The 8997-nt window shown below is 42.0% G+C and overlaps 1 protein-coding gene across 3 annotated transcripts in view; it reads right to left on the reverse strand.

Annotated features, from left to right (window-relative positions):
* Positions 1–8997, reverse strand: part of LOC103391853 (obg-like ATPase 1) — a 46217-nt gene that overhangs the window by 14060 nt on the left and 23160 nt on the right. The gene's annotated exons all lie outside the window — the stretch shown is intronic.

Genomic DNA, 8997 nt, shown 5'->3' on the forward strand with positions numbered 1-8997 from the left:
GGCCGGGATTGGACAGGTTTGAAAGAACAGCATCACACAAATCCATTTTCACACGGCAGCCCCGACGGGGCTCCTGGGCTGGATTGATTCCGAGGGTCCCCGTCATTAACTGTAATCCTAGTTTCCTGTTTAGAGCCCATAACAATCAAAGACTGGGAGGTTCCCGACCACCTCAACACCACATCTATTCCAATAACAATGTCACCGCTTTATCAGCCAGTGCAGCATATCACTGCTGCAACCTAATGATTATCAATATACAACATATGACAGTGGAAGGCCGCCGTTTGGCAATGATTGGATGGTTTTCACAACAAGCAACAGGGTAAATTTAAAAGATGCCGGTTTGTCTGTCTGTTCAGATGTACATCTATTAAGAGCCGTAACCTAGAATTTTCCCTTTCTGCTCACTCTCTGCTGTGTGTGCTGTGCGCAAGTTGACGCCGGTGGCAGACGATGTCTCGCCAACAAAGGACGTGAAAAAATAAAATGCATTTAGTCAAAGCCAAAAGGCTTAAAAAACACAGGCGACGGCGGAGGCGCTCGGAGAGGGGGAAAAAATCCAATCTGAGATAATAACAGCTGTAGTTTGTCACTTTTAGCAGCACAGCTGTCTATTTGGTGGCACGTTATTTGCATTCCTCAGGTATTGCGTTCTCTGCAGGCGGCTGAATAATGATTCACAAATCACTCTCTCCACACCAGTCAAGGGCTGTGATCCTTTGAATAGACCATTGTACCTCCGACTGTAATTGGTGAAGACTTGACAGAACCGCAGCCAGGCCAGCCGAGTAACAAAGAGCCTCTCCCTACAAGCTGAGGGATGATTTTAATAATGTGAAGCCGAGACAGAGAACGCGAGCTGCAAATGAGCACGGGGGGTTCTCCGGGGTCTGTGCACCAACTGACACGGGACCAGACAAACACCTTTCCACGGGAACATGAAACACCCGCCACGCATCTCTACAGAAACAACGCAGTGTCAATTAAGAGACGAGATGCTCCGTCAAACATGACTGGCCAAAAGTGATCATGTCAACAGCAACAACAACGCTGCTGCTGCTGCTGCTGCGGTTGGTACTGATGTGTTTCCCAATTATTTGTGGGAGATTTGGTGCAAATTGGGGAAAATGTTTATGGAAAACATGAAGCAGAGTTGTTGTTTTGTTTTGTTTTTTTTTTTGTCTTTTTTTGATCACGTGTTTAACTCTGTGTGTGTGTGTGTCAATGATAAAGATCTTTCTCTGAAGACTTTATTCTACAGAATGAAATCAAAATCCGAATACTGTCATACACTGACATTTCTTTGAATTCTGGCTTTTAGGATTTTAATCAACATCTTCCTCTCACATCCCCAGATTTCTTGTTATCATTTATTATTCAGTTTTTTGTGCAAATTTAATCTTTGGCTTTCAGAATTCAGACTCCTCTTTGAAGAGAATATAGAAAATAAAACCAGAAAATAATTTAAAAACTGTAATCACAAATGACACATTAGATTCAGAGAGGAAAATCCTTTATATTATTAGTATTAGTATATAGTTTCTTTTCTTCAAATTAAGTTATTTATTAAATCTTAAATTAACATGTCTATAAATTTACAATTTAGAGTTGGAATTCTGCCTTCATGCACAAAATTTAAAATCTAAAAAAAATTACAAAAACATAATTTTTTCCACAAATCTATATGAATGAGTGTATAGTTAAGAAACTCCTGATTAAAAATCTTAACAATCTAAGATACAATGAATATGTATCTGTGTGTGTGTGTGTGTCTGTCATGTCAATCGTCCTCTTTCTGTCCCAGCATTAAGTGCACATCTCTCACTGCTGGGAGTGCTAATAGAAAGATTCAGCACTTTCTGCTGCTGATATCTCAGCTCTGAACAAATGATGCCTGAAATTTTTATTCTTTTTATAATGGAATTTCAATGGCCTCTGCTGCAAATCAGCTGGAAATTTTTGCATACCAAGTGGGGAAAAATTAAATGTTAACCACGTTTTAATGTGATTAAGGTTGACAGGGACATTATTTCTGCTAATCATTCACCAGCCCGAAAGCCGAGACTGGTCGGAGGACGGAGACGAGTGTTTGAGCTTCGCCTGCTGCTCTCCATACAAAGACTGAAGGAATATTCACGTATGTGCTTTTCTTTCACTTTTATGTTAATATCAACCATACATTTACTGTCAATTACATCTGAGTTAGCAAAACAGGTGTAAAGTGGCCTGAGGCTAACCATCAGGAAAGGCAGCTGTCATGTTTTTCTGTTGTAATCTGCGAATACACCTGAAGCCTATTGTACTGACAATACCTGTAATTTAAAGCCTAATATATTGTGAAATGAAAAACAAAACAACCTGAGCTCTCACAACAGACTGCCAGTGAATGGAGACGTCCCACAGGGGGCAGCCCTCTGGAACTGCTCTGTTTGTCTTTTTTGTGTGGGAATCCTGAGTGCGGGGGAGTCGGTGGAGAGGTGGGGGCGTGAAGGGGGCTGGGGGGCGGGTGAGGGTGTCGTTGGTGTGTTTCTACATGCCTGGGGGCTTCCCTGCTCTTTGTCACAGCTTTGATCTGCTTAAGTGGCTCAGGAGAGCAAAACAATGGAAGCTTCCAAAGTACAGGGACAGCCACCTGAGACAATGAGCCGGGCTGCGTCTGACATGCATTCATACAGGTCGGCTTCATTATAAATGCTCAGCAGGTTAAGCCTGTGAAAAAGGTGGGCCATCATCGCTGCTTTTCAAGAGTTTCTCCTTTCATATGCAATTCCACGGGAAGAGAGATAAGGAATAATCTGCTGCCCAACAGGTAGAGGAGCAGAGGCTCAGACAACACGTGGACACAATAATAAAATAAAATAGAGTGAAGAGCCTAAATACCATTACTACCACTATGAACAGACTGGTTTCATGCAAAAACCTTTAGCAGTCTGAAAATTGACTTCTTGTTGAGAGAGAGAGAACACTGTCCTCACAGTGAAGCACAGGACCTCTTTCAAGTAAAAAATATTAATTTTTAAAAGATCTTTAAAGTGATCTGACGACCAGTGTTTTTGCCAGAAGATTTTATGAAGGAGCTTAGGAGATCGACCAAAGAGCAGAATGAGATGGAGTTCTTGAAAATCAATAAAAACCTGTAGTGACAGGTTTCTGAATCTAAAGTTATTTAAACACATTTGAATCTGCATTGTTTAGTGTTAGCCTTAGATAGAAGAAAAGACATCAATATTGGGATGCTACAGGTCCATATAAGGAAAATTAATCAATATTAATAATTAAAAAGTTGTGAATGAAAACTATGATCACACTGGAGAGTAATAAAAGTACTCTGCTCCTCGGTCATTTCACATCATCCAGCAGCTGTTGACTCACATGACAAACAGGTAACCGACAAGAGCATCCCCTGGTCCTGGGACGCTGTGACCCACAATGTACAAGACCCCCCCCCCCCATGTGCCCCGTCAGTGTAGGGAGACAGAAATAGAAGGCATGAGCTCATGGTACTGTTGGAGGCTGGGAAGTCTCTGTCTCTGTGGGAAGCTTTTCATCCTCCCAGTGGAGAGCTCCTGAGCTACAAGAGTGCAGCCGCTCTCTGCTCCCTGCAGCCCTGGCCGGATGGAAAGGCATTACACGTCAGTGTCTGTGGCTAAAGGGAACAGGATCTGACACACACACACACACTCACACACACAAACTACAAGGCCAATATTGTCACCGTCTTTCAGACATCAAGGCGATGGTAGCGGACTGAAGCAGAGCACAGTGATGCATTGTGGGAGCACCTTTAATTAACAGCATCGTCTCTCATCACACCTCAGACAAACCTTCAGGACGAACTGGATTCTTTCTTTTTCCAGTTCTTTGATATTCTCAGTCCTGGTGTTTTTGTTTTTTTTTAAAGATGAATCTCTGGACTCTAAATGTTTGCACATGATGAGTGAGAACTCCCAAACCAACCATCCATCCCCAGGGTTTTGTGTGTGTGGTTGTGGCGAGGCTTTGTTAAAGTCCATTTGTAAGAACAAATGAAAAAAATAAAAATGAAATTCAAGCAGTAACCCTGAGGAGTACATTCTGCATCACCCTAAAATAATTCTCCATATGGGGTGTCCATGCTGTCATTTGCAGCGGTTGACTAGGGGAGAGAAAATAAGGGGGCAGGGGGAGAGTGGAGGTGGTGGAGGTGGAGGTGGTGGTGGGGAGTCATCAAGATGTGACAATTGTGACAAGAGCAGGCAAAGTATAGCTCCGGAGAATGCCACACGGATTTCTCCATCTCTTCTTTTTCCCCCCAGCGTGACAGCTTAATGTCTACCACATGCAATATTTATTCTCATCGTGTGTCAGAGTGTCGAGCTGTCCTAGGGAGTACAAAGAATGCCACTTATTAGAATAAAAGCAGAAGGAAGGTAATCAAGGACATATGTAACATCAGCCAATCATGTCGCCTTCTAGCCAGCTTTTTTAACCCCCACTCCCTCATTCACAACAGTTCAACAATAATCCTGATAATAAGCATTCAGGAGCTGTATGTGGCAAAACTAAATTCATTTATTTGTCTCATTAGAGCCGTCGGGGCTGCAGGCTACTATTTACTGCGGCACCCCAGTGTATTTAGTTTTAACCTTAGCACAAATGTATGCATTTACAAGCTGCCATTTTCAAAAATGTGTGTGCATTTCCTCCTGACTGAGACCAGTCAAAACTGGAGTTGTACTGACCTTTAATTTACATATTTACAAACAGAAACATTTAGGTATTATCACTACGTCACACTTGGATGTTCTGGTCAAATACTTGTAGTATTTCACCATTATTAAAAAGTAGTACAGTACTAACAGAAAGCTTTTTGAATACTGTATATAAAAGAGGAGGAAATGTGTCACGCTGACAGACTGTCTGTGTACAAACATTTTTGGGAACGTTGTGATGAGTAACAATTTAGTGAATGTTCAATCAAACTAAATATTGACTGTTGAAGTGCATTAGTATTTTACAGATGGTAGTTTCTCATACAATTTCATAAATCTGGAAATAAAGTCTGTAAAATACACAGTTTCTAAAATGTCGTACTTAATTATTAGACAATTCTGGAACTTTCTTTTTTACGCCAGAGTTTACTTAAAAAAAAAAAAAAAAGTTTCTCATTGTCAGAAAAAGCCGGCATGTTGTGCAGCCGCGCTGATGTCAAACCTTATAAAGTGGAGAGGAGACTCTCAGCACTTCGTGTTCTCAGGTCTGGCTCTGATAAATGAGCAAGAAGCGACAATCTGTCTTGAATTTGGTGCAGCAAATGGATTTCTCGCAGGGTCAATAAAGAACAAACGAGAGCAGAAAAGTTTCCATCATGGCCGCTCATATTTAGGCTCTGCCTCATTATGTTCAACAACAGGGCCGTGTCCCCACCACCCAGACACAACAAAGACAAGAGGCCGAGATGTGACATGTCAACAGAGTCCTTTCATTATCTGGACCTGGGACCGTCAATAACCAGGCTAACTGGACCGACAGGACTTTATTAGCGCCATCTGTTTCCGTTTTACTATACAACCTCTCCTGTTGTTTTCTTTCACTGAAAACTCGCTAAAGGCATCCATTAGGAGTGGCTGTGGACAGTGGGGTACACACAAACACACACACAAACACACACACACACACATGCACCAAGCATGGGAAAGTGTTTCCTAGGATCCCACACTGCACAGGGAAAGAGTGTAGAAAACAAAAAGGAGCAAATGATCATATATCATCCACACCACTTTGAAACACCAACTCCAACAACTCCCCAGATAGTAGTTCCTCAAATCTTGGATGGAGCCAGTGGTTTTGCACTCAATAAAGTTTCAGTTGTGTTTATGGGAATTATGGTTTGGAGTAGCTGAAGAGCGCTGCAGCGACTGCTTTCATGGAGTGGCTTTTTCACTGAATCATAATACACACCCCCACCGACCCAAACACCAGCTCTGTTTTTCCCTCCGTCTCTTAAGTGTTGATGGGTACTCAGTAAAAAGGCCGGCCGTTTGTCACAATGATCAGAGAAATGGAGAGAAAATGAAAACATGCTTAACTTATTACTGGGATTCTTCAAAAACTCAAAAGGAAACTGGGCTCAACACCACACATCTCTACAGCAAACCTGCAAACGCAAAGATCTCAAGACAAACAGCTATGTCAGGGATGTCCAAACGTATCAAAAAGGGCAGATGACAAATCACTCATATCTGATCTGGTCAAATACAGAAAGAAAAGAACAAAATCCAGGAAGCTGAAATTCACGACATTGGTTCAAACAGAGGATGGACGTAAATGATTTGACCGTGGGCCACAATTGTCCCCCGGGCCGCACTTTGGACACACAAAGTGAGAGAGTTATGCAATGCAAAACTTCCTTACACTAATTGTTGAAGTGCCCCCTACAGGTCAACAAAAGTACCAAGCACAAACATAGTAGAAGAAGAAGAACTAATAACTGACTCATCATAAATACACAGTGATGACGTTCTCCATCAAACTGATTGGTCACATGACACAGTGCTATCTAATGCAGGTATTGAACTTAAAAAGGCAACGTATAATAAGAAGAGGGGAAGTCAACGATGAGAACAGGAACAGCTGCACTATATATTCATGTAGGAATATATAGGCAAATATATATCTGTATAAATGTAATAAAAGTGTGCAGCGATGGAACCCTGTTGCTCTCACACTCTCACACACACCAGGAAAACACACTGCTCAGATGCACTCACAGACTGGTCATGGTTGCTAGTTTCCTTAAAGGTCAACACATCTACTTAAGAGGCGACAATTTTCTTTAATGCACATTGTCCAAAAGTGGAGGAGAAAAGGACGAGGAAAAGAAATGGCAGGGAAGAACAACTACTCCTGAACATGTGCAGCAGTTTCCACTGGGCCACTTTGTATTTGGGACTGCACGCTCTTAAATCTAACATAGGAGATTAAGAATAAAACTCCACTTCCAGAAAGGTTGGTTCGTTGTGTGGAATTTGAATGTATGTGTAGTTCATGAGGCAAAGGTCAAAAAGACGATGTGTTTTCGCAAAAATGTTTTAAGACCAACGCCATTGGTCATTTGTGGGACAATAATTAATACCTACAGGTACAGGTTTTTTAGTGGTTCCACTGTGTAGCAGTTAGCATGTCTGCCAGAGGGGGCAGACCCAGAAGTGTGGGATCAAAGCAATTCAAATTATTATTAGCATAATTATTGTTGAGTAGGGATGTCCGATAACTTTTTTGATATTGTCCAAACACTTACGTTCTGATCCCGATATCAACCGATATATGCAGCTATTTGCACTCAAACACTTTGGTGTGTGCATTATCTGGGCAAAACCCAGGCATCGTGTTATCAAGTGTTCATTGTTGGAGAAAGAACTGATACTAAAGTGACATAATTATGGTAATATTGACCAACCAATATTTTCCATCATCCTTATTTTCAATTAAAGGTGCAGTACACAGGAAACAGGTTTGTTAGGGGTATTACTCAACAGTCTATGGTGACTGTTGTCTGACTGTTTGCTCTATAATGTGTAGGCATTTCCAACAGGAGACACATCAGGGCTGCAGGTGGGGAGGTCATGTACACACACACACACACACCCACACACACATCTTGAATTCTAAACCAGTTGCCAGTTTATTTTGCTCTGTCCCATTCCTTTAGCTTCACGCAGGCACCAATTTCTTAATTTGTTTATGTGTTAAACAAGTAAGGAAGAAATGATGATTAAAGGACTCCATACGACCCCTACCATGTACAAAAGTGAAGCAGACAACACAGCCTCAGCTGTGACCGAATGACCCTCTCTGACACACAACTTATAGTAGGATGTGTGTGTGTGTGTGTGTGTTAGTCTCGTCACGCAGTTAACTGTCGCCGAGTAAAGAGGAGAAAGCCTCTCGATAGACTCTTGTGGATGCCGTTCCCTATCATGCAATGCCTCTCAGTCATAAACACATGACAAATGCGGCCTTAATCATTTTTTACGAGCGGGGATGTACAGGGGGCAGTACGTGGCTGGAGGGGAGAGGGGAGCGGCGAGCAGCGGGCGGCCCCATCCGCGTGGAGGAGAGGGCTGTGTGCTACAGTCTCCTCGGGAACATCACTCGGCCAGCGGCCCTTTGATCTCCACACCGCAATTACAGCAGCATCCAAATGAGCGCGGAGTCGCCTCTAAAACAGACTTCAAACATGCACATGGACGCATTTCTATACACGTACACTGTATAGGATTGGAGCCATGTGCTCCTCTCCACAGTAAATGATGTACTGTCTCCAGCAGAGAACCTGCGGATGAAAGAAAGGCCTCGCTCCTCGTCTGATCCTTCCATTAATGATGGCCTGCTAAAGCTAACGCTGTGTATTCTTCTCTAAACAAGGACAGCCGGTATGTGGCTCCCACCATGCAAAGAGGAAGAGCTCCACCAACAAGGAACTGTGTTTGGAGGCTCAAAAAGTCGCTGAGAACCACTGTAATTGCCTGGTTGTGTATACAAAAAAAAAAAACTAAACCAAAAATATGATCCGTAAAAATTCAAACAACTTCTCTTTGCCTAAACTTTCTTAGAAAGAAACTAGAACTCTTCCTAGAATGAAATATTACAAATAGAAATTATGTTATACTATCATTACTAGCTTACATAATTAACTCAAAAATGAGCATCTCTGACGCTAACAGTCACTGTTATCAGAATCGGCCGTGGACCCAGGTCTTCAGCTCAGTCCACAGATTGTCCTAAGGCTATAATTCAGACAATTGTTATGTATCTGTAATAAATAATTTTTCTAAAGTAAAAATAACAGAACCCTTCCTAATAAAACCCACGTGTTCACAAATACTGTGTTAAAAAGGTTTGACCTACATAAAAAGTCTACTTAAACATACAATTTCCTTGAACTTGACCTGTAAATACCAGCCCAAAAGCAGACTGTGTCGCTGAAATAAACACCATCAACCTAGAGGCTGA

The sequence above is a fragment of the Cynoglossus semilaevis genome, chromosome 16, assembly GCF_000523025.1.
Source record: "Cynoglossus semilaevis isolate Cse_v1.0 chromosome 16, Cse_v1.0, whole genome shotgun sequence".
NCBI lineage: Eukaryota > Metazoa > Chordata > Actinopteri > Pleuronectiformes > Cynoglossidae > Cynoglossus > Cynoglossus semilaevis.